General features: G+C 40.7%; 1 protein-coding gene across 1 annotated transcript in view; it reads right to left on the bottom strand.

The window, feature by feature from the left end:
• SHISAL2A (shisa like 2A) overlaps positions 1 to 20,312 on the bottom strand; it is a 140,956-nt gene that overhangs the window by 33,799 nt on the left and 86,845 nt on the right. The gene's annotated exons all lie outside the window — the stretch shown is intronic.

Raw genomic sequence — 20,312 nt, 5'->3', positions numbered from 1 at the left:
CGAGTCAACTTCTTTAAGCTGAAGTGGTCTGGGTGACTTTAGTAGTTCTTTAAACTTCATCACTGCAACTTGAAATTCCCTGAACTCAGTGGCAGAACTACTGAGGTTGCAAGTGTGTTCGGGCCCTCTGTGTTCCGACTGCCATAGGGGGCACCAATAGCTGGCTGGATGACCACCTTAGCATTCCCTCAGGAGGCTAAGGCAGAATAGGAACCTGCTTACCCAGACAGAAGGTGCCTACTCTGCCTAGATACTTTGTCCATGGAGAGAATTAAGGAGGCGTGCGGGCAACCCCTGCACAATCACACTCAGCTACCAACACATCCCACTCAGGTGTATTGCTTCGGGGGAGAAAGAGAGGTAAGGGGGGGGGGGGGGCATTTTTTATTCTTTCACTGGTGCCCTGCATTTCCTAGTTACGCCCCTGCCTGAACTGGAACAATTTGTGCAATGTCCTATGCTTTCAATTTGGCCAGTCTAATGCCACAGCTCAAACATTTAAAATCAATAAAAAAGGGCTCCATCTCTTTCAGGGAGGGTGTGTGGCTGATGGTTGGAAATTAAGGCTTGACAGTCCTGGAACATATCAGGTAACTTTATATCATGCTAACAGTTATGTCTACTAAAGAAAAAAATCAATCTGAATCTTAACAAATTAAGTTATTTACAGGTATTTCAAAGCACACATTCTATCATTTAAACCCATAATTGCATTGTTTCCAACTGTATTGAACTCAAAATTATATTTGGTAATGTGAAACCAAGAAATTGAAGCTGTAACTAAAGTTAAGCAGATGAGATTTCTTTTTTTCTGGCCCACCATTTTGGTCAAAGTTCAGCAGGTTCAGTTTTGAGTTCTTCATTCACTTTTACGGTTTGTAAATTTGCACAAGCAGTGATGGAGTCAACAAAGTTTGCGATGAACTGATTTATTGTCATGACTTTTCGTGAGCCATGCTGTTTGCTTTCTAATCTTATTATCACGTTTCTACTTCCTGTCTCCAGCCCCATGTCTCCACACATTTATGTATTTGTGCAACACATAGATACTCTACATCTTTTCCCTTTTAAATAAAACATATTTATAACATAATATAACATGAAGCCACAGAGGAGTGCAGCAACCTCTTGTTTGAAACTGTCACTATTTTGTGGTAGAGGTGTATTTTTCAAAGTGCAATTCGGCAGCCCAGCAGATGGCCTTACTTGGGGTTCTGAAAAGATCATGAACACCGATGAAGCAGTGGTAGGACAGTTTGACTGTAGGATATGGCGGTTCCTTACCTAGGTCTTACTATTGGAGTGCACAACATAATTGTTGGGTTGGTGGGCCTTTCCATAAACCATAGCCAGATTGACAACTCAAAGTGTTGTCTCCATCCTTCCCACCTGCCCAAGCTCCAGAGACAAAAAGCAGCTGGCAGATTTGTCATTGCTTATCTTTCCTTTTTGCCTGAGCATAAATAAGGCAGCCTGGACATCAATCTCAACTCTTGTCAGGAGCTGAGATGGGACCCTGGGGATCAGAGTCCTAGTGAGTCATAACAGCCGGACAAGGTACGCCATCCATGGGTGTGTTGGCAGGTTAGGTAGGACAGCATAGATGTCAGAATCATCACATGCACATTTCTCTAGGAGATGCTTGGCCGACCTGACAACACACTCTGCCAGACCACTGAATCTAGGGTAATTAGGACAGAGTGTGGTGTACTGAAAATCCCAATGGTGAGAAAAGTTCTTAAATTCCCTACTTGAAAATAATGTTGCATTGTCAGTCATCACTTAGTATGGAATCCCACGTGGAGAGAATTGCCAATTTAATTTCATGATCACAGTGTTACTGGAATGGTTCAGAAGAGTGTCAAACTCCCACCTGCCAGAGTATGAATCTCCCAAAATTGCAAGTTTTCTCTCATCAGGTTCTGTCTTAGAGCATTGCACGCGGCACATCTTGAAGCCTTTCTTTTAATGTCACTGTACACATTTGCTTAGTGGTGTGAAATTCAGGGTGACCATGATGGAGAGGTGACAAATAGTATTTCTAAAGAGAAATACGGATTACCTCTGACCATCCATTGTCCATTGTCAATCCATCCTTCATAGCATAAACCAGTCAGGTGGCAGGTGGAATTTCCTTAAATGAGCCATGATTTGTCAGTGATCTCACTTCTCACACCATGCAGATTTGCACAAGCAATGATGGACTTACCATATAAACTTTAAGATAAACTGATTTTGTTTTTGTGTCAATCTTTGTTTTATTGAGGCAACATAAGGACATTACAGAAAGAAGAAGTGGGGTTATATTAGTCAACACAGCAGATGCGCATTATACAGTGGCAACGATACAAACTCCCACAAATAACTGCCTCAGTTTTTTTTTTTAATTTTAATTTTTTTTTTTTTCAAAAAAATGTATCACAACAGACAATACAGGACAGTACAGGACTTATTAAAAAAAAAAAAAATATAGACAATAAAACAATAAAACAATAAATACGTTTCGACAGTACTAGCCCTCTAAGATACTGAATCTTTTAGTTTATTACCCTTAATTATCCTCTTAATTGTAAATTGGACGACATACCAAATTTAGTATCTTTACTTCAACTTGAGAGAACCTTAAATAACTATTTACTGTCTATGATAAACCATGTAAGCATAAAAACAAAACGAACATAAAGTCACACTGTGCCGAGATCTATATATATCCTGATAAATAATACCTTACTATAGGGTTTGATATTTTCCCCTTTACCTTTTCCCTTTCTTCTACTTTCTCTTTTTTTTTTCTTTAAAAAAAAAAAAAAAAATGTACATTATTAATAGCCAAGAAAACGGCTTTATATAGAGATGCAAAATATATAAACATTACAGCCCCAAGACGTATCAACAATGTTAGCTCTGTAAGATGAAAAATTATTACAAAAAAATTCTGATCTGTCTATATTCATACGTCACAGAAAGTTTATCATCTTTTATTCTTCTCAAAATAATTTTTTTTTTTTTTTTATTGTTCGCTACGTAGTTTTTTAGCAGTAGTGTCCAATACTCATACTGTGCTAAAATCAAATAATGGATACCACTATTTTCCTTATGTAGGGCTTAACTTTTTTACCCATTCCTCCCATTGTTCTATTCTAGAATTAGTATAATTGTCTTGTCTCAGGATTCCAATCTCCATTTTGCAATGGTTCAGGACCTGAAATTTTATCATGTCCCAAGAGGGGGAATCAGATAATTTCCAATATCTCGCCAATGTTGCTTTGGTCTCCGTTAGAATGTGGATCACTATATCTTTTTTGCTTCTTGAAATTCTAGGCCAGCCTAGATGTAATACAAAGGACTTACAGGTAAAGTCAAGATCTACTTTTATCACCTCTTGACAAAATGTTGCTACTTTGTTCCATAGTTGCCTTAGGTTTGGGCATGACCACCAGATGTGGACATAGTCTGCTCTAGATGAGCCACATCTCCAACACTTATATTGAGAGGATGGGTACATTTTTGCCAGTTTAGTGGGGACATAATGCCATCTATTAATGATCTTATAATGACTTTCAGATGAATTTAAACAATGAATAGCCTTAGTTACGGCATTATTTGCATTTATCCACTCATTTCTTGTAATAGTAATCTGTAGGTCTTTTTCCCAAGATACAATGGCTGGAAATGTTGGGCTCGATTTATATAATTTATATAGTTTAGCACAATGTGATACTAAATTTTTATTACTTTTAGAGTTAATTAAATTCATGAATGTATGTAATCCTTCAGATGACTCTATGGCCCTATGTTTATGTAGAAAATGTTTTATCCTTAAATATGTAAATTTCTCTCTATAGGGAAGGGAAAATAGCTGCCTAATGTCCTCAAAGGACATAATTTGATTCTGTTGCATTATTTGATCTATATTATTAATACCATTAGCCGTCCAGTTTTTTATATTTAAATCTTCTATATTGACTGTCAAAATGCTGAAGGGTATATCCGTGATAATTTTATCCAGTATCTTAAGTCTCTTTTTCCAGTTTTTCCACTGCCATAATAAATTATCCGTAATTAGGCCTATGTTTGTATTATTTCTCTTTTGTAGACTCCAAAATATAGCTAATAAGTCTGGAGATCCCAGTCTTGTGGCTTCTATTTTTGCCCAAGCTTCCTCTGCGGAGCTCTCTTTTAGTGATATAATTAAATGAGCCAACGCGCATGTCTCATATATCTCTAAAATATCTGGGACCCCCAACCCACCTTTTTTGGAACTCATATTTAGTATTTTTTATTCACCCTCGGTTTTTTTTTCAGCCATATAAACTTCTCAAAAGCTGTCTGTATCATTGTAAGCCATGGTTTTGGGATTTTAAGAGGTATCAGTTTTATATAAAGAAAAGTACTTAGAATAAGGTAGTCAGGCTGTACTCAGAGATAGGTCGTACATGTGCTGATAGAACAAACTGGTTAAACAGCGAAAACGGGTGCTGCCAGTGTTTGTTATATGAAACTTGCCAGACTAATGTAGAGGAAACATAAACAGGCTACCATACAATGGTTTAACACTCCGAGTGAGATGGCCTATGGCGACTCATCCCAGGTTATATGCTAAGTTTCAAGGTAGACTGCAATAGCTTAAAAGGGCATTAATGTACACTTCCCACCCTGACACAGCAAGCCTTTACCCAATACCCCAGGCATTCTCAGGAGCCCATGTGCAAGTCCCACTGCACGGTTGCTCTATGCACCGCAAGCAGAGTCTTGAGAGGTTGTAGGTCAATGATGCTACTTCCAAAAGAGTGGGATAGGCATCAGGGTCTTCCCACTCCATGCCCTCAGCCCAGAAAAGCAGTAGCAGGTGTTGGACTTCTCGGGAATCAAATAGGTAGCTTTCAGGAGGGCCTTCTTCCTCTTTGGCTCCTTAGATGCATGTGCTGTCAGTGATCTCTGTTTCATGCCAGCAGCGAAGTGTGGATTATTGGGAGGTGGGTTACGCCGCTTGGTGTTTCTTTGCCGCTCCCTCAGAGCTTGATCCGTTCTGCACTGCAGCTTCTGCCAGAATTTGCGGAATAGATCGTCCAGTCGCTGCTCAAGTGTGTCGTAGTGGGCTCAGCCGACACCATCTTGGCTCGGGGGGCTCAACTGCGTGCTCGTATCAGAAGCAGGTTAGTTGCATGGTTCCACTCGCAGATGCAAAGTAGTGCCTGTAGGATTGTGCTAGGGGGAAACAGGGTCCATACCACTTCAGTGCCTTTCAGCTTTATAGCCAGCAGGGAGATCGGCCGCCTCTCCTGCGCTCGCATCCACTGGTAGGCCGCCGTGTGTCGCGGGTTTCAGGCTGTCCGGTAATACATGAAAACCCCTCAAGTTGAGTCTCAGGGTAACACCAATGTTTCCCAGCACTGAGACTGACGTTTTGTGTGAGAGAAATCTTGGTAAAGTAGCTTAATATTGGGTTCGCACATAGAGCACACACTTTGTGCGACCAAGCAGCTCGATGGTGAGGCACCGCCACCCATAAATTGATTTTTTTTGTCATGACTTTCAGTGAACCTGCTTTCTAGTTTTACTTAGCTACTTTCTTTCTCCGCCATAATGTCCCTACAGATATATGTAAATATGCAACACACACTTATTCTACAGCAAAAGTGCCCAAAAGGTAGATCCTCTGATGTTTTAAAACTACAGCTTCCATGATGCTTTATCAAGCAAAGCATCATGGGAGTTGTAGTTCTACAACATCAGGGGATCTACCTTTTGGGCACCCTTGTTTTACAGGGTTATACACTAAAGTGAGGATCTTCTTGAATTCTCCCTTTAGTAAATAAATTTCAAATAATTTAAAATTTAAGGCCAAGGTAGAAGAACTAGAATCGGTTTCCAGTTCAGCAATTTTGGCATTACATTTAAAAATTTGATTTGAATTCAAAGTGCCTAATGATTCTCACTTTAACATACGATCCTGATTGTATCCAAAATTGCAGAAATGATTACAAATCATCATTCTATTGTAAACGTCCCTGTGTATGACTCTAACAGAACCCAGGAAACAAACAGAAAGAAAAGAGACCGACTTTTCTTTTTATCAAAGACACTAATTAAAAAAAAAAAAGGTCTCAGTCCTAATATATGAATCAAATAAGAATCAAATAAATGGATTGCTGAACTGTTAACATATGAAAACATTTAGTTCCAGAATAACCTGAAAATAAAATAAAAACCGAATCTCCAGCTGGTAATAAAATCTAGCAAAAAAATATATTTTTTAAAAAAATCCCATTTTATCTTGAACACAGACACAGGAAATATTTCCTCTGCCCAAGATAATTATGTGGTAGGACAGGTTGGACACTTTTATAGATGCTTTTTCTATCAGCGAATGTTTGAAAGATGTTTCTGGTTACCAAAGAGGTTAAATACCTCTCTGAATGGAGGGTGCACCCTCTGTAAGCTGTCAGTGGGGAAATCGAGAGAATAGTCTGACTAATGCATCCTAGTGGTGTGGATAACCAGCTTTTATAAATGTCTGAGCTCAGTTCCTGCCGTTTCTTTTTTAGTTAGAACTTTTAAAAATGCACATAAAGTATAAAGCCAGACAAAAAGTAAGGCAGATATATCGTAGTCCATGGAGCAGTGCAGCTAAGGGGAATGAGCCTTGACATTTCTAGGAGATAGGCATAGGAGGGGTGTGATGTAGGGGACTGGCTAGTATAACAGGAGGAGGGGTTTGTGTTAGAGGAGTATATATAGTGGCCATTTTAGATCAGTGGCCATCTTAAATTTGGTCTCCAGCTCCCATTTGGTCACGGCGGTGGGGGATGGATAGAGAAGTTGGGGTGTAGATTGTTTGTCCTGATGTAAAATAGTTTTGGTTCGCTAAGAACAGTTTGGTTTGTAAGAGTATTGGTAGGTGCGAGCTCGTCGGTAGCTTTGAACCTGGTGTGTAGGGTGTATTTCGGTATGCCCCTACATAAAAAAAAACTGGAAATTGGTTATGTCATGCCCTCGGTGCCAATGGTTATGTTATATGTTAATTACCCAGGCATACCCTACTTTTAAGTACACAATGGGACCAGAGCATGTATGTAAAACGGAAATGTACTTAAAGTGAAGCAATACCTGTTTTCACTTCCCAATGCATGTACGACATTGCAATAGTAATTTACAGGCATACCTGATACTGCAAGTGCAGATTTCCAGTGATTTTTGTTTACAGTGATTTTATTTCCAGTGATTTATTTAGTGATTTCCAGTGGGCTTTTATTTAGTTAAAACAAACAGTAAAAAGAAAAATCTAATTCAAAATTGTACGATTTATCTTTAATGTTTTACTCATCTGACAACCTTAAACTGGAAGAAAAAGTAAAATAAATCTGTCCACTGGGCCATTTTCTGCCAATACAGTGCCAATTTGTATGTGTTAGCAGCTTATTCACACACTTTGTTTAGAAATACCTCTTCATCAGTTTAAGCATTTATGGTTTAACTTTGAATCCTCAGTATTGTGGCTAATGCAGCTAAGCTGCTAAGTCATAGTTATAGAAAATGGCAGGGTAAACCCTTTCACTAGAAAAAAATAGAAAAAAAATATGTATGTTCAGCTAGGAGTAGACATTATACATCTGAGATGATTAACCTGTGCCATGTCAGAAGGTGTGAAAAGTTCTTGCCCCAAAGACACTGAACTGAGCTGCTCAGGGCGAGAATAGAACCTTCCATTTCCTGTTCACTCACGGACAGAAGAGACGCGGGAATGTCTGTACTCGCGAGGCACCTTTAAGGTCACTGGTGGGTATGTCTGTACTCGTGAGTGCATGTAAAGTGAGTGTATGTAAAGCGGGGTATGCCTGTATATGTTATAATGTGGTTTTACTTATTGTGTTGTGGGTCATTGTCTGGCGTAGTATTGTTAAAGCAGTTGGGGGGGATATGTTATGTTAATATGTGACAATGACCCTAAAATATTTTAACTTTATTTATTTATTAATAAAGCTGTGATCATTTTCCCAGATAAAGGTGTCCGAGTATTTGTGGAGGGTTTGGGTTTATCACGCATATGCCGGAAAAGCGACTATGCATATGTCATGAACATTTAAAGGAAAACCGTGATCATTGCTAATTATTACTGAAAATAAAACATTTCATGTAATTTAAGTCTTCTTTGCTCGGAACCGTCTCTTATTGACCGAGATTATGCACAAGTTTGAAGTGCATTAGGGATCTGGAGTGTCCCTTTAAACAACTCCTGAAAGCCCAACTGTAACTCAAGCATCACCATTGTAAACCTCACAATCTGTAACGAAGCAATGTGTAATAATATGCACAAGTGATATCTAACTCCAAAATTCTGTTATAATTGCATATTATATTGTTTTTTGTTTTCAGACTTGGATTAACCCATGATAAAAGTTATAACTCTTACAACAAAGGCAGATTAAATAGAGGGTTGGTTAAAGATTACGCCTTAAAAAGCATTCATCGCTTATACTATCACTATATATACTGTACATGAGGTTGATTTACATGCGTTCTAGAAGTAAAAACTCCCATGACGCTCTGCCAGCCTTTAAAGGAAAACTATAGCATTGGGAATACAAAGAAATAGTGCCTCTGTCCATTATTATATATAGTAATAAAATGTGATTAACATGAATACAATAAAAGTTTTATTTACCTTTTTTCAACCCTGAGGCTCCCCTGGCTCTGCTGACATCTCGGCCTTTTGCAACATTATCAAGGAGGCATGGCCTCCTCCATCAATGGCCCAATCCAATAATTCTCATGGAACAGCACTGGGGATCTGATGTGCATGCACAACGAGCGCCGTGCCCACATCCAAAATTTCACAAAGGAAAGCACTGCATTCAATACTTTCCTATGAATTTTACCTCATGTGACTACTCAAACTACTCGAGTACTACTCGTTGAGTGCAGCAGAAGTGCCTCTAGTGGCTGTCAGGAAGACAATCACTAGATGTGGATGTAACCCTAAAATGTGAAAATTGCAGTTTCTATAATACTACAATGTTTCGCATTGCAGGGTTTACAGGACAGGGCCACTGTACCCAGGTCACTTCATTGAGACAAAGTGCTCTGGGTGAATTTAGTGTCTCTTTAAGGTGGCAAAGTATCTGGATTTGTTGTCCCATAAAACCTTTTTTTGGCCGCCTGTGCTTTAAATACTGCTATTTCAACCTACCGGTATATTAGCCTCACTAATGAGGATTATTTTAACTAGAATTCAAGGATCATGGACAAATAAATAATTTGTAAGAAACACTGAGGCAAAGAACCCTTGCTTGAGGGTGGTGGAATTTGGACCTCAGGTTAAAACACGCTATTAGAATATTAAATTATTTATGAACATGATTCAGTTCTAAAAAGGTTCACAAATCCTTAAATAAAGTAATTAGTTATGTTTACTACTCGGTAGTAAAAAGATTTATAAATGATGTATGTAATAAATTCAGAATTGGCACGCCTTACTGGCTGATTAATTATACCAACTGTGCAATATTTCTACTCAGAATATATTGGTTAAGTGTGCTGTGACTACAAAGAGGGATGATGAGGATGATGATAATTCTATAGATTATGATATCATAGAATAATTATACTAGGTGTTCCTGTATCCCAATACACTGTTGAAGATTTGTTGCACCATTCTATTATGTTTATTAACCCCTTAAGGACACATGACATGTGTGACGTAATGATTCCCTTTTATTCCAGAAGTTTGGTCCTTAAGGGGTTAAATGAACACTCCAATCATCTAAAACACCTTAAAATTAAACAATACACACAGCAGGGGAACACTATAACCAGATATGTTTATTTGGTGCAAACGTTGCTATGAAATGCTAAAAGAGCTCGATAAATCAAGTGTAACAAAAACACTGAGAACTTTTTTTAAGTGCTAGTGAATATTTTTTTTTTTTTTTTTTGTAAATCTTGTTTTATTGGTAAGAATAGGAAACACATATTGAGGCTCGCAGGCCTCTGTTAGAATAATGCAATTTGTCATAACATATGTAGTTTGCCTTAACAGTACGAAATATAGAGTCCATAGCTGTACATAAATGCAAAAATGGTGCGGCAGAAGGCCCGCCTGGAATGCAATACGTTTTACGTAGCTATCGCATCATAGTTATGTGACTGTGAACAGGTGTCAGTTATTACCAGACACGTGTATGTACTGCACGATCCATGTCCCATGTCCGAGCATGTATACAGAGACATAATTGTATCGCTCTCAGTTCTCATACATGTTGCTTATGTTTTCAGGGTATAGGGGAGTATGAAAGAAAGAGAAAAAAATAAAAAATAAATAAAGAGAGGCAAGAGAGAGGTATGTATAGAGGAAAGGGTCTTTCCCAGTAGTCCGCACCTCCATGCCCGGGCGCAACGGGTGGTGAGCAGGGGTAGGATGCCTAGATGGTTGTTCGTCCCTATGTCGATGGTCCATGGCGTGTGTGCAGGGAGACGTGGTATGGTATGGATCCTATCATTGTTACCGACTTACTCATTAAAGGGCCTGTGGGTTTTGGGCTACTATGTAGTGTCGCGTCCACCTCCCAAGATGGTGGGTACCCATTTGTTTTTCTGTGTGGTGAGGTGTATCCTGCGCCCCGTGATGGAGTTGTGATATGTGTTGGTCGGTTGTGTAAGCCTCGAACAGGGCTGTGCGCAGTGGTAGTGTCGTTCGTCTAACTAGCGAGCATTTGTGGGCCATCAACCGAATATGAGTAGACATCTGGACGCGTATTTTCCCGGGTTGTGTTTCTACCTGCAGTAGGGTATCCTGTTAAGGTATCCTGGCCAACTAAAGGGGAGTGGGTTTGGGGACGACAGGTCTGCCCCCCTTCTTTTGACCCGTGTGGTATGTGCCCCCTATCTGCCCGCTTGGTAAGAGAACCAGGGTTGCCACGTCTCCGCGTGTCTCGACGGTCGTCCCGTCAGGGATGCCTGCAGTGCCTCCGCCGCCTGTATGTCTCTAACCCTATGAAGCCATTCCTCCGTTGTGGGAACGTTCATGCTCTTCCAGTAGGTTGGTATGAGGGATTTGGCAGCATTCAACAAGTGACGTAGAATCGATCTCTTATACCTGGGGATAGACTGAGAGGTGATATGCAGCAGAACCAGTTCTCGGGTCCATTCAACGTCATCCCCTAGTATCTCTTTTATTTCCGAATAGATACGATCCCAATATGGCAAGATATCGTGGCATTCCCACCACAAGTGCAGCAAGTTGCCTCTCGCCCTCTGGCATCTCCAGCAGGTGGGTGACGACTCCGGAAAGATCTTCTGGAGGGCATCTGGGGTCCTATACCACATGGAGATAAGTTTGTAATTGACCTCCTGGTAGTAGGAGCTGGAGGAGCTCTTATGTTGCCAGAACAACGCTGTGCTCCATTGTGTTGGCGAGATTGGTGTGTCTAGTAGTGCTTCCCATTTCCGCTGAAACATATTATTGTCCGATAGGGCTCCTACAAGCAGGTGCTGGTAGAGTATAGATACCGCCTTTGTAACATAAGCCTTCAAACCAGGTAAGATCTCTGTGTAGTAGATCTTTGTGTGGTAGAGATTCATAGTAATGGGCTAGTTGTAGATAGTGGAGGGTCATTAGGGATGTCTGAGGTTGACCAGCCCGTAGTGAGTCGAGCGTCCTGATGTTCCCCCTTTCCAGAGTCTTGTAGATCGGGACATAGTCCTTCACCCCCAGGAATGCCCACGTCCCATATGGGAGTCCTCCTCCAATATTGGGGTTATGGGTGACCGGGAGCATCGGGCTGGGTGTTGGGGAGACCTGTTCCAATCTTCTGGTTGATTGCCACGTCTTCAGTGTATGTGCCGCCGGGTTCCCGTCCTCTTTTCCGCAGCGGTGCGACCCCTCTCGCCACACGGCAGCCTTAAGTTTGGTCCCTGAGTCCTCTCTGTCCAGGGTCACCCATTGTTTTGGGTGTTCAGCTGCGTGCCACTCCAGGATACGCTGCAGCGTGGTGGCTTGATGGTACTTCCTGAAGTCTGGGAGTGATAGACCCCCCCTGGATCTGGGTAAACACAGCTTGTTGTGTCGGAGACGGGATCTTTCCCCTCTCCACACATATCGTATGACTGCCGATTTCAGTTTTGAGAAGAAAGTCGCCGGCAGCACAATAGGGATGGTCTGGAACAGGTATAGGATCCGTGGCAGCACATTCATCTTGAGGACCGCTATTCGTCCATGCCAGGTAATGTGCGGGTATGCCCAGCGGTCAAGGTCCGCGGTTACGGTTTGCAGTATCGTGGCAAAATTGTATCGATAGATATCACGTAGGTGGGTGGTTATCCAGATGCCGAGGTACTTCATCTTCTCTTCGCACCAACGGAATGGGAAGGCGGCACTCAGTGCAGTATATTCACTTGCTGGGAGGGTAACATTGAGGGTTTCACACTTCGTAAGATTGAGTTTGAATCCTGCGATTTTGCCATAGTGGTCGAACTCCAAGAGTAGACAGGGCAACGTGATGCGTGAGTTGGTGATGAAGAATAGAAGGTCGTCCGCATAAGCAGCCACTTTATGTTCCGACCCCTTCCAGGAGTACCCGTGTATATCCGGGTTCTGTCTGATTGCCTGTAGAAGCGGCTCCAGTGACATCGCAAATAGAAGAGGGGGCATCCCTGCCTTGTCCCGTTGTTAATCTCAATTCTGGATGTTAGTGCTCCGTTCACCCTTACCGTCGCGCTGGGCTTATCGTACAGAGTAGATATCCACAACATTGTTTGTCCCATGCCCATGGCCCTCAACGTGTGTATCATGTATGACCAGTTGACCCGGTCGAAGGCCTTTTCAGCATCTGTGGACAAGAGGAAGAGTTGATCCTGTGAGGTCCGCGCTCGATGTTGTATAGAGAAGAGTCGTAGAGTGCTGTCTCGGGCTTCCCTTCCAGGGATGAATCCCGTTTGATCCTCTTGGATAATGCTCGGTATGACGCGTTGTAGCCTTATTGCCAGTACTTTCGTAAGGAGTTTTGTGTCCACATTCAGTAAGGAAATCGGCCGGTAGCTGCCGCATTGTTCAGGATCCTTCCCTGGTTTGAGTAGGACTATGATTGTGGCTGCCAAGGATTCAGTGCCGAAGTGTCCCCCTTCCGTGATGTTATTAAATGCCTTTGTTAACCAGAGTAGCAGTATCGAAGAGAAGGGTTTGTAATACACCGTTGAGAATCCGTCCGGGCCCGGTGCCTTGCCCACCTTCGTGGCCTTCAGAGCTGCAGCCACCTCCTCAGTACTGATCGGTTCGTCCAGCATGGTCGTCGTGTCGGGTGTCATTCGTCTGCGTACATTTTCGTGTATAAAGGCTTGGGTCGGCGTGGGGGCGCCGTGGTCCTGCTGCGCTCAATCCGGAGTGGGGAGGTTATACAGGGTGTGGTAGTATTGGCGAAATTAATTTGCGATATCCTCCGGGAACAAGGATGTAGCCCCTGTCGGGAGGCGAATTTTGTGCACCATCGTACGTGGAGTGTCGCCCTTCAGGAGCCGTGCCAGGAATTTGCCACCCTTGTTAGCGTGAATATAAAAGACGTTTTTTGAATACTGCAGGGAACGATGATATCTGCGCGCTATGTGGTCCCTGAGTTGCCTCCGGGCATTCGTCAGGTCCGTGTGTGTAACGGCTAGTTGGGTCCGTTTGTGTTGTAGTTCCAGTTTCGCGATGGTTTCGTAGACATCTGCCAACTCCCGCATTGCCGCCTTTCTACGGGAGGCGATTCTGATGAGTGTGTCCCGTATTACACTTTTATGTGCTTCCCAGATTGTAATTGGGGAAGTACCGTCTACATCGTTTTCTTGGAAGTACAGTTCCAATGCACGAGTGACTTCTTCTAGCACTTCAGGGTCCTGGAGTAGGGACTCATTCAGCCGCCAGGTCCAGCGGGGTGAATATTTTCTTATCTCCATACAGCAATATCTCAAAAATATTGATTACACACCATAATAGTGCCAACCATTGACCATACTATTCAGTTATTAATGGAGAAATGTTTGATCCACTCACATGTGTAGGAGCCTAAAAAGGACAGTTCTAATCCTTGATAGCATTCAGCTATCGTTCAGGGTCAATGAACTCTCTCGCTTCCTTTAACATTGTAATCTACCTTAACTTAAACACTCCAAAAAAAATAAAATATGGAAAGCTATATCTAGTGCAGTATTCCTGAACCAGGTCAAAGGCCATAGTGCTGGTTTCTAGTTGTTGGGTGACATTCTCCTTTTGGCTAGTATAATATCCCTTGATATTTTATCATTATCATACTAAACAATATAAAGTTGAGACATTAAAGGAATTCTCCAGTGCCAGGAAATCAAACCCATTTTCCTGGCACTGCAGAATCCTGGAGTCCGCCCACCAGACACTTACCTGAATCCAGCGCCGTTCTCCCTCGGCGCTGAGTCATGTTCTGCCCACGCTCCTCCCCAGCCGTCGTCAGACGGCGGGGGGGACATAATGCACATGCGCGGCAATGGCTGCGCACGCACATTAGACCTCCCCATAGGTCAATGCCTTCCTATGCAATGCTTGCAGAGCGTGAGGACGTGCCACGTAGTTTAAACGACTACAAGTCATCTAAGAAGCCGGAAGTCTCTCTAGTGGTTGTCTACCAGGTAATTATTGCAGTTTATAAAAACTGCATCAATTACACTTGCTGGGTTAAGGGTGATGGGAGTTGGCACCCAGATCACTTAAATGGGCTGAAGTGGTCTGGGTGCATACAGCGTCCCTTTAAGCTGATTGCTGTCAGCTTTGGATTATCAACAAAACTCCCAAAGGAAACGACCAAAGCGGGACCAAAATTGGCTGACAGATTGTTATCTGCTCCCTGTTTTTCTGTTTTGCAGAAGCTGAAAATGCCAGAGGTATTCAGCAAATGCGTCGATATTTCAGTGAATCGTCTTTTATTTTTGATTGTAGAATTGTAAAAATTAGCCTGAGCAGCTCAGGCTACAATTAACAATTTCATTTTGATTATAAAAAAAAAAACCAACAATTCATGTCTACAATCTGCTGTAATTACATTGTCAGTTGTAAACATCACGGTTATTTTTCATCAGTTTGTCTAAGGTTTTTTTTTTTTTTTTTTAAATTATTCATTGCCATATGGAGTTGTCTGTATGGGATAGATTTGTAATTTACAAATTTCCTCCTTTTGATCGCACATATGTAACGTCATTAGTGTACAGCTAAAAATCTCATTTTAATTGTCAATCTATTATCCTTGCTTGAGAGGTGCGTTTTAATTGGATGCATGTTAGATTCAAAGGTTCCACAAATGGACACAAAAGGATTGAAACCTGGTTAGCGCATCTATAGCTATCGCAGCAAGACTGACTGATTTCTAGAGAACTAAGCCTTTTAGTGACTTGGTAATTTTGAAACAGGCCATCTATGTGCGCTTTGATGTATTAAGTTGTTTGGCACGTATATGAAAAAAGTAACGAACCACTATATGTTTTCCTGTAACTCCATTCTGTTATTCGGATGGAGACAAAGCAGAGATACAATAGCATAATCAATTGGTGGAACCCGTGTGAAATTACCAAAATGAAGAGAAATGTGGTTGACTACTGATCTGGATATATCTTCACTCAGATGGGTCATGAGTTCCGTGAGACTTGTATCCAAATTGTGTATTTCCAATCTCATCTCTACCTTTCTGCCTTCCACAACTGGCTTTTATATAAACAACAAAAAACATATTATTTGGCACTATAAGCCATCATTTATTTCTCTACAGATCTTATTCTAGCTCCTGAGATCTTTATTTGACTTTATTTCTTCTACCTATCCTGGGGTTTGGGCTTTTATACCTGTACAGGGGTTTAATAAATGTACAATTCAACACAGTTCTTTATAATGTGTAACTCCTAATAGAGGTTGTTTTAAAGGGAAACAATAAGGTAAAGATAACTCATTGTTTTTAATGCATAATAAGCTCTATTGAGTGGAACTGCTTTATATACAGATATAGAGAGATACTGTGCTTTATATACAGATATAGAGAAATAATGTGCTTTATATACAGATATAGAGAGATACTGTGCTTTATATACAGAGATACTATGCTTTATATACAGATATAGAGAGATACTGTGCTTTATATACAGAGATACTGTGCTTTATATACAGCTATAGAGATATACTGTGCTTTATATACAGAGATACTGTGCTTTATATACAGATATAGAGAGATACTGTGCTTTATATACAGATATAGAGATATATTGTGCTTTATATACAGAGATACTGTGCTTTATATACAGATATAGAGAGATACTGTGCTTTATATACAGAGATGCTGTGCTTTATATACAGATATAGAGATACTGTGCTTAATATACAGAGATACTGTGCTTTATATACAGATATAGAGAGATACTGTGCTTTATATACAGATATAGAGAGATACTGTGCTTTATATACAGAGATACTGTGCTTTATATACAGATATAGAGAGATACTGTGCTTTATATACAGATATAGAGAGATAATGTGCTTTATATACAGAGATACTGTGCTTTATATACAGATATAGAGAGATACTGTGCTTTATATACAGAGATGCTGTGCTTTATATACAGATATAGAGATACTGTGCTTAATATACATATATAAAGAGATGCTGTGCTTTATATACAGAGATGCTGAGAATTCCAGCTGCCTGATTGACAGCTCTGGGGCTGTCTTTTAGCTGTAGTCATCTTTATAAATCTCACTAAAAATCTACGTTTCAGTCCCTCAGGGGGACTTACTTCAGGATCTTTTGATCCTGAATAAAGTCCCCTAGAGGGACAGAAACGTTGATTTTTAATGGAATTAAAATAATGTATTAAATTATATTTGAAGACCGTGAGAGCAGACACCTTTTTATAATCTTTGGATAAATTGAAGCCCTGGTAATCGTGCACCCAGCTATGGATTAACATACAGTCTGAGTGCAAGGATATACAGCAATATATATATATATATATATATATATATATATATATATATAGATATAGATATACACACAGACACACACTACATTGCACAATGACTTATGGGGCTGGCATACATTTTTTTCCAGGACTGCTTTGTATCCCCAGTTAGGCCCTGCCTGTATTCCAGGTAAGTTTTATTTTAACTATTAACTATTAACTTGTCAGAAATTATACAGTCTTACCTCCCTTTCACAAATATATATACCACATTGGGGATGTTCGAGGCAAGGGTCTCAGAAACTCTGGGAATTATTTCATAACTTGTACAAATTGGTCCTTACTAAAAAAATGACACATTAGTCTAGTATTATAAATATATCGAAAAGACCAATTATAGAGCGAGGCACAAAGGGCAAAACCATTTCAAATCAATTAACAAGGTACAAAACGAGTTTAATCTTTTAGCCTCATGCACTTGACACACTCGGTGTCTTTGCAAAGACCACAAATGGAGTCATGTATATATAAAGTGCATAAATGTGCTTAGAAAGTGTCACACTAATAAAATAAAAAGACTGCATAAATGAGTACCAGCGATGTCACGCATTTATATGCTTAAAATGACTTTGTTATTCAACGCATAAATATTTAATATTTTTAAAAAATGAAAAACCGTGCAAATCATTTACAAAGTTAAAATCATCTTTTTTTATTTCCCTTTTTTAAAAGACTCACATGTACCAGAGCCCTTTTTGTTCTGGGCTTTCACAGCTACGTATTGAGAGGTTTAAAAAAAAAAAAAAAAAAAACACTTTACATGGGCCGAGCTTAGCAGCAAACCAGCACAGACGTCATTTCTTGAGTTTCTTGCTTTTTAAAGAAAAATTGCCACCCTTGGCTTTGCTGGCTATTTCTGCAGGGAGTCTTATGGATCAGTTGGATGGCTTTTCTTGTCTCCCTGGTGGCCATACATCCATGCGATCTCTTAAAGCCTACCATGCTGGTGGTGTACGAGCAAAGACTGATTGTGTCGGAGGCCTAGTCAACTGGAATGCTCCCTTAGATATTACCACAAGTACTCGTATTCCAGTGGAAGCAAAGATGGGTCAGAGATCCAAGAAGGCCCAAACATCTACTAGTAAAGATTCTCATGATATTAGAACACTGCTGCATTGTACTCCGCATGTTAAGGTGATGGACCCTGCTCACTTGTAGGCCTTTACTTCCCAGTCAGAAGATGGCACCGTTCATTGGGATCTACCACCCCGTTTAACTACTTCAGCATTAGCATGAGCTGGAGGGAGAAGCTTCAGCTACCAAATATAATATCCACTACATTCAAAAGCTGTTCGCGGCTGACCTAGCTATTGTGAAAGCAAGCAGAACACTATACCCGTGTTTAGGCCTCTGAAGAGAACGTTCTGGACCATTGACAAACTTTGAACTCTTTAGGAGAAATGGTCCAACAATTGCAAGCATTACACTCTACCCTTACCCTGCAGGTTGACCATTTTGGTGACAGAGATAGAAAATCAGAGACAAAATCAAAAACAAAATCAAAAACCTTCTCCAAGAAACAGGCACCGCTTATCACTGGAGTGTTCCTAGGTCACTTACAGTCACCAAGGATGGAAAGATATTTAAAGCCACAAACCCAGCAGTGGCTTTCACTTTTCTTACGTCTCTCGGCCTGGTAGATGTGTCACAAGAGGAGCCACGACCCACTACTCTTTATACTTGGGACTTTGCCAGACTGGCTTCCTTTACCCCTGGTGGTGGACAGTACTCGACGTAATTGCACATACTTTGTTTTGCACATACTTTGTTTTACACATACTTTGTTTTGCACAGTGGGACCTCATACAGTGGGTTTACAAATGCCTCGGTTAACATAATTTTTGGTTTAGAAAATGAAAATCCATTGAAAATAATGCCTCGGTTTACAAAATATTTTCGCAATACAAAGTAAGTTTCCTCAGGATGCAGTGCACCTGGGAGGTTTATAGCACCACCTCGTGCATGCCGGAGCATGTGGGTGGCGTTGAGTGTGGAGGTGTTGGAGCAGCTTTTGCATCGAGTTTTGGAGCCATTCTGGAAATTGTTTGCAGTTGTTTTGGGACTTTTTGGTGCATTTCTCAAGCTGTGGAAAGGTAGGGAGCTGAGCTTCGTCGTTTGCATGCCTTTTATTGTGTTCTGCATTGTGGGTTGGTTTCCATGCCAGCTCATTTTGACTTTTTTTCTGACCTCCAGAACGGATTCATTGGTTTTCAATGCATTCCTATGGGAAACGGCGTTTCGGTTTACACATTTTTCACAATAAGAAACGTCCCGGAGAACGCATTAAATTCATAAACCGAAGTCCCACTGTACATTGTTTTGCAGCTGGTATATATATATATTTTTTTTTTTACATTCACTGTGTTACTATTTTTAAAAATGTGTTTATTTTACTTTATTGCTCTGTCATTCTCGTTTACAATTTATTGTATCACCCACAAAAATATTACATTTAAAAAAACACCAAAAAAAAAACACTTTACATCAGCTGAAATAAGGAAAGTACTTTTTCTAACACAAGAAGCTGGTGGAGCAATTATATGACTATACATTCCAGTGCCTATTGTATTGAAAGAGGTTCCTTGGTTATTCTATTTTAAGTAGATTAAGTGCGGTATATGAGTCATGAAATCACTTAAATTAATAAGGTATGGAGCTCTTTGGCGGCAGTCCTAGCACTCCATTAACCAATACAATATTGCTATATGGCTTTCCAACCATTCAGCAGTTTTAAATTAACCCCTGGATGGCATGTTCATATGTGTCCATATAAACTTCATGGAACTTCAGTTTCCACATTATGACCTTGTTTAAATATTGTTAGATAAGCGTTTGAAATTATTTCCTATTTATGGATAAACTTTTAAAATAATTATTTTTCAAATGATAAAACATTAAAAAAAAATGTATCTACCTACTACTAATCACCACCCTACCCCCGGGAGCAATGGCCTATGTGGCGGCTTGGGAGAGGGACCTGGGCCCACTAGAGGACCCGACTGACTGGCGGGACATATGGGAGGCCACCGCATCCATATCCATTTGCGTAAACCACAAGGAACAGGCCTACAAAACACTATTACGATGGTACCTAACTCCCACGAGGTTATACCACATGGGTAGGACCGACTCAGACTTGTGCTGGAAACAATGTGGACACAGGAGTACATACATACACCAATGGTGGCACTGCCCCAAACTGGCACCATTATGGGCAGAGGTGGCACTACTGGTCTCAACACTTCTCCAAATAGACATACCCCTAGACCCCTGGGTATGGCTTCTTTCCAAACCCTGGGAACCGTTAA

Source organism: Pelobates fuscus, chromosome 7 (genome assembly GCF_036172605.1).
Source record: "Pelobates fuscus isolate aPelFus1 chromosome 7, aPelFus1.pri, whole genome shotgun sequence".
Classification (NCBI taxonomy): Eukaryota; Metazoa; Chordata; class Amphibia; order Anura; family Pelobatidae; genus Pelobates; species Pelobates fuscus.
The sequence above is the reverse complement of the archived record's forward strand: the minus strand, read 5'-3'. Positions and strand labels throughout refer to the sequence as shown.